At 43.3% G+C, this 6,775-nt stretch overlaps 1 pseudogene across 1 annotated transcript; it reads left to right on the forward strand.

The window, feature by feature from the left end:
* Nucleotides 1-286: 286 nt before the first annotated feature.
* On the forward strand, nucleotides 287-495 carry LOC308513813 (guanine nucleotide-binding protein G(I)/G(S)/G(O) subunit gamma-5-like; annotated as a pseudogene). Its single transcript has one exon. The product of its transcript is annotated as a guanine nucleotide-binding protein G(I)/G(S)/G(O) subunit gamma-5-like (transcript).
* The last annotated feature ends 6,280 nt before the right edge of the window (nucleotides 496-6,775 follow it).

Here is a 6,775-nt window from a genome sequence, read left to right on the forward strand (position 1 = left end):
CATAGTAAAACAAAGATGTATATTTTTGATATTTATTTTATATATTAAATGCCATTTAACAAAGAAAAATCAACCAAAAAAAATGAGTTCGCGTGTCACCTCTGACACATGTGTCATAGGTTTGCCATCACTGGTCTAGGACTAGACCCATTTGAAATGTGGCTAGTGCAAATTGAGATTAAAATACACACTAAATTTTGGCCCTTGCTTCGCTGCCCCACTATCTGGCCCATTGGACCCATGACAGGCCAACTCAACTACCAACAAATCTGCCCAGTTCTCATGCATGTCTGGTTCCTCCAGCATCACCACTTTGTAGAAAGTGCTTCAACAGTTCCAGCTGGAGGTGGAACTCAACCCTTGAAGGTTTCCCAGGCTACTGCAGATTTGAAACAGTTCTGTCTGAAGAATGCTCAACATGACCCCCTGCTGACTGGAGTGTCTTTAAGTCTCAATCCCTTCAGACCCCAGAAGGTCTATTCCTTTTTGCAGTGAAATGAATCTTTGAAGGCATTCCGAACTACTTTTCTTGAACCAGTGAATATTCAAAGAGAGCTAAATTTGAAGCCTGTACAAAAAGTTTACCCTATAACATGTGCCATACTGTTAGGGGCAGAAATAGAATATTGGGGACTAGCTATGGTTATGGAAAATATCAATCATGCCCTGTAAACCATGATTGCCTTATATTGGTTAAAGAAAGGACATTCTAACTTGTCTGAGAGTTGTAAGCCCCCCAGACCTGGGAATCAACCTTGGAATGTGGTCCATTTTCATTCAAGAACTGCCTATTATCATGGAAAGATTAACAACCTTGTTGCCCAAACAATGGAGTCCCACCCCAGCCTGATTAGCCTGCTTCCCCAAGCCTGTAATCTCTACTTCCTCATGTAATCCTTGTCCTACCCTATATAAGCAACTGGTTTATGGGGGAAGGGAGGGCTGCAGAGCAGATTTTTGTGGATGACCTGCTGCTCTCTCATACTGTCAGCATTATTGTATGATTGTACGCTCATGTATGATTCAAATCTGTCTTTGCTTAATTGACTCAAGTAGTGACAGGCAACCGGGACTCATTGGTTGTCCAGTTTCAATACCACTTCTAGGAATATATCCTAAGAAACCCGAAACACCAATCATAAAGAATGTTTGCCCCACTATGTTCATAGCAGCACAATTTGCAATAGCTAAGATCTGGAAACAGCCCAAGTTCCCATAAGTAGATGAGTGGGTAAAAAAGCTGTGGGACATTTATACAATGGAATACTATGCAGCAGTAAAAAAAGATCTCTTACCGTTTGAGACAGCATGGAGGGACCTGGAGAGTATTGTGCTAAACAAAATAAGCCAGTCATAGAAAGACAGGTATCACATGATCTCACTCATATGTGGAATCTAATGAACAAAATAGATCCAGAGACCTAGAACAGATTGCAGAATATCAGGGGCAGGGGGGGCCGGGGGGTGTTGGGAAGAGATCAACCAAAGAACTGTATGCATATATGCATATCCCATGGACACAGACAATAGGGTAATGAAGGCCTAAGGTGGAGGGTGGGGGAGGGCGTTGGGGGAGGGGGCTGGGGTGGGGGAAACATATGTAATACTTTCAAAACAAAGATTTTTTTTAAAACCACCAAAAAAAACCCCAAACAAACAAACCCCAAAGACCCAAAGGTTAAAGAAACCTGCACAGAATCAGGCAGCTGCCCTTCAGGGAAGCCTACAGGTGTACTCAGTGGAGAAGATGAGACAGGGTGGGGAGGAGTGGGATAGAGTGGGATAAGATGGGTGAGGCTCCCTGTCTGAAAACAGACTTATATTTATCAGATACAAATTGAAATAGGAATTTTTAGGATTGAAATAGGCAGATTTAGGGAAATGCTAGAATTGGGGGTCCATGAAAAAATACAGGGCTATAGAGTTGCAAAAGGATACATTTCCATAAGACAAGGGAGAGTGAGAGAAATTACATTTCCATAAGACAAGGGAGCAGCAACAGTTACATTTCCATAATACAAGGGAGAGGCAGCAGTTACATTTCCATAAGACAAGGAAACTGGGAGTAGCAAAAAGGTCTATATTTACAAAACAAAGAAGGAAGAAGAAAGTCCAGAGTCCAGAGAACAATGAGGGAGGAGGGTCACACATGTCCTGTGTGATGTTTGACCTTTGAGCTCAGGAGTTATTATAGTAACCAATTCAAAAGGGAATACTGACCAATCAGAAGGGATATCAGGACATAGGGATGTGCAGCCTTTATAAACAGTGGAAACAGATAGTTGGCGGGACTCTTTCCTCCTCCCCACATGGGAGTCTGTACTTGTTCTTCAATAAATTTCCACCTTTGCTATACCATCTTTTATCCGTGGATTTATTCTTCGACTCCGATGGACAAAGAGTCCGGGGAACCATCCTGCCCAGAGTAACACGGCACTTTCCAGTCCAAAAATCCAGTATCAGAATTCTCATATTTGAAGTTTGTTAAGTACAAACTAAACTAAAACATAATTTTAAAAAGGAGTCTGTTGTATAGTGCAAGTCCCACAATCCCTAACCAAAATCCTTGAGGTCAGATGTGTTTCAGAATTCATAAAGTGTGTTTAGTTGTTTGTATAATCTTACTAGTAAACTCAGTGGGGGCTGGGGCCAGTCCCAGTAATTAAACATTAATATTTCTGCAGTGAAATCTATGCATAGTCATACAAAGTGGGATAAATGAGTAAAATTAACCTGTCTGCTGGATCAAGTTTTGCTCACAATTTAGTCTTAATGACAAACAAAATAAAATCAACTTTTGGTTTTCAGAGCCTTTTGGATTTCAGAACTCTAGAAATGGAATCAAGGGCCCATATTTGGATATAGGGCCTAGCCTTCTATCATAATCCAATTTTTAAAATGCGATACTCAAGTTTTCTGTGCCTTATTTTCTTTTATAAAACAAATTAGAGTATGCAAACATCTTCAAAATTAGGTAATAAAATGTTTGTTACCTCTTTTGTTCAGTATTTTATTATTGAGATTGAAAGGGCGAGGGCTATGCCCTCCATCTTACCCTGGATCCTCCATTTTTGGGCAGCAGCCTTAGCCATGTGCTCGGCAAGGAGCTTCTTCCCGGAAGCCCAAGCCTCTGCTAGCCACACCCAGGATTTCTTTAAACTAACCAATGACAATCAAGGGACGTGTGCGCCATAGATATGACCACATTCTGGGTAACAAGACACCAACTTGCACCCGGCCAATCGGCAGGACCCACAGTCCTCTCTCCTCCCCTTACTCCAACCCCCCTATTAAACCCCTCTTCCCACAGGGGCTTGGGCGCTCTCTCAGCCACTTGCCACTGCATCGGCATGTGTGGCTGACAGGGAGCCCAAGCTAGCTTGAATAAAGACTCTCTGCTTTTGCATCGGACTTGGCTGGCTCCCTGATGGTCTATTGGGGATCCTGAAATCTGGGCATAACAGAGATAACTAATTGCTAGAAATAATACTTTGGGTTGGCACTTTAAGAAATATGCCTCTGATTTATCTTCATAGAAAAGAAACAGCATGTGGCCAGGAGGCTGCTGCTGAATTTCCCCAGAGCAAACCGAATGTGGGGGTGGGGAGAGAGGATGAGAGCTGTGCATGAGGCTGACAGCACCTGTCCTAAGAAGATTCTTCTAGACCAGTGGTTCTCAACCTGTGGGTCACGACCCCTTTGGGGGTCTAACAACCCTTTCACAGGGGTCGCCTAAGACCATCAGAAAACACATATATAATTACATATTGTTTTTGTGATTAATCACTATGCTTTAATTATGTTCAATTTGTAACAATGAAATTGGGGGTCACCAGAACATGAGGAACTGTATTAAAGGGTCGTGGTATTAGGAAGGTTGAGAACCACTGCCCTAGACAAAGGGAAGTGGAGGCAACTAGAGAAGGCCCCAGCCCATTTTTAAAAATAACCCAATGGGAGACAGCAAGATCTAGGTGACCTATTAGGAAATAGGTGATCAAATAGTACTCAGCCAATGAGGAACTGGAAGAGGGTCTAAATAAATAGGCTATGTTTCTTGCTCTATTCATGATCCTGTACAATGGATGCCTGTTCTTGAGAGTGTTATTAAAAGTCTCATTTTCGCCATGCTTCTGTTTCCCAGTCCGTCATTTAAAATCTGGACGTGTGAGCCATTTCTCACACACTGAGCACTCTTTCTTGATTAGGGTCTTCAACAGCAAACAAACACAAGCCCAGACAAAATGATGATGGTTTTTTTGATCAGTTTTCCAGACAGTTTCCCTATTTATACCACTCTGCTGGTATCTAGGGCTCTACAGTGTCCCCACCATCCCCACATCCTGCTTGGTCCTGCCTCATTCAAAAGCCTGTCTCCCTGATGTTGCCCAACCTCCTGTCTCTAAATCAAAACCTGTGGATCAGCTATTTACATGATGAAGTCAATAATCAATACACTAATTCATGCAAATGTATTAACAGGCCTATTGAGTCTTAAACTTGCTCTCCATGATAAAACAATTTCTATTTTGCCAGGGGCATTTAAAAAACAATGCTTGCCCTGACTGGTTTGTTCAGTGGTTGGAGCCTCGGGCCAGAGGACCAAAAGGTTGCAGGTTTGATTCTGGTCAAGAGCATGCACCCTGGTTGCAGGTTCTATCCCCAGACAAGGCAACCAGTTGATGTGTCTCTCTCACATTGATGTTGCGCTCTCTCTCTCTCTCTCTCTCTCTCTCTCTCTCTCTCTCTCTATATATATATATATATATATATATATATATATTAGAGGCCCTGTGCATGAAATTCGTGCACTGGGCTGGGGGTAGGGGGGGCGTCCCTCAGCCCAGCCTGCACCCTCTCTAATCTGGGACCCCTCGGGGGATGTCTGACTGTTGGACATCTCTCTCACAATCTGGGACTGCTGGCTCCCAACCACTCACCTGCCTGCCTGCCTGATTGTCCCTAACCACTTCTGCCTGCCAGCCTGATCACCCCCTAACCACTCCCCTGTCAGCCTGATCGACACCTAACTGTTCCCCTGCCGGCCCAGTCACCCCCAACTGCCCTCCCCTGCTGACCCGATCACCCCTAACTGCCCTCCCCTGCTGGCCTGGTCACCCCTAACTGCCCACACCTGCCAGTCATCTTGTGGCTGTGGGCGCTGCCATCTTTGAGGGAATGGTAGTAAATTAGCATATTCCCTCCTTATTGGCTGTGGGTGCCACCATCTTTGCGACGGTGTGAGGGTCAATTAGCATATTCCCTCTATTAGATAGAATATGTATATATCTAGATATAGATATTTATATCTATATCTATCTCTATCTCTATCTATCTCTGTGCACCCCACCTCCTCCTTCCCTTTTACTCTCTAAAAACCAATGGAAAAAATATTCTTGGGTGAGGATTAAAAAAACAACAATGCTTAAACCCAAGGAGATATTTAGGAGAAGGAAATTAAACTTAAGACCCTCTTATTTCTCAGGCTCTATGCTAAGTACTTTGAACAAGTTATTTCATTTCATCCCTATGACAGGTTGGCATCATAAACCTATTTTTTTACAGGTGAAGAAATCAAGGCTGTGAGAAGAAATCGAGGTTGTGAGAGAGTAATTTAAGATTATCAGTCATCAGTAGCTTCAAGATCGGAACCCAGCCTCTTTAAAAGGAGTGAGGATTTTGAAATAGACAAGAATGTGGCTCCCAGAGCCAACTACTTTCTCCTGCTATTTCCCTTTCTAACCTTCTATTTGCCCCTTGAAGCCCACTGATGAGTACATTATGTCAAACACTAAACAGGGAGGTCCGTTTTCATTATAATTATTAAAAAAAACCTGTATATACCACAACACTCATAAATTTCCCCAACATGACAAGATTAATAATATGGGATGACTACTCTGTGAAGAGAAGACCAGGTTTACAGAGAGCATTTTAGCAGGGATGTGGACAATGAACATAAAAATCACAAGTATGGTCCAGAAAGTGTCCTTGACACAAAACATCCAAATTTGGCAGATAGGAAAGTCTCCTGAATGGCCCACAGCCAAATGGTTGTTACTGTACTGGTGTCACACTGGGACCACCTCTGGGGGGAAGGGAAAACTCTCCCTTCCTAACTTGGGTCCTAATGTAAACCCCATGAGGGCAGGAATGTTTTTACCACTAGATCCTCAAAGCCTCTTATCTCTTCCCACATGTTATGTTGTGGGAGGCCACCTACTGTCTTCACTAGCAGAGAGGTGTGGACAAGGAACCCGGAAGGCTGGGGACCCCTGAAGGCTTGCCAAAGGTCAGGGCTGTGCACTCCTGTTAGTCCAGACAATGTAGCTGAAGCAACTTCCCCATTTAGTATTATGTAAATCCTTGCTGATGGGCCAGTCTGCCTGTTACTGGAAATTGCCTGCCTAAGGGCCATGGGTGTATCCCAAACCAATAAAAGGTTGGCGAGGCCTGAGCACCAGTGGAAGTCCTTCCTCTTGAGTTGGACTTGCCCTCCTGGTCCCCCAATATTTCCAAATTATTATTTCTTGTCTTGTCTCTTTCATTTGCGTGCGGACCTCTTCCAGATCCTGAACCCTGAATCACACGGGACATGGGGGGAACAAACATTACACAGTATGTATCCCCCATTTTCTAGTGGTCCTTCAAATCTCTAAACACTTCCCTCAAATCTTTACTCTGTCTCCTTTTCCTTTAGGCAGAACAGGTTTAAAACAAACAAAAATATTTTTACTGGGTATATGTGTATTTCTCATTCTGAAAGGGAAACAGA

The sequence above is a fragment of the Myotis nattereri genome, assembly GCF_964212035.1.
Source record: "Myotis nattereri genome assembly, chromosome: 2".
In the NCBI taxonomy this organism is placed as follows: domain Eukaryota; kingdom Metazoa; phylum Chordata; class Mammalia; order Chiroptera; family Vespertilionidae; genus Myotis; species Myotis nattereri.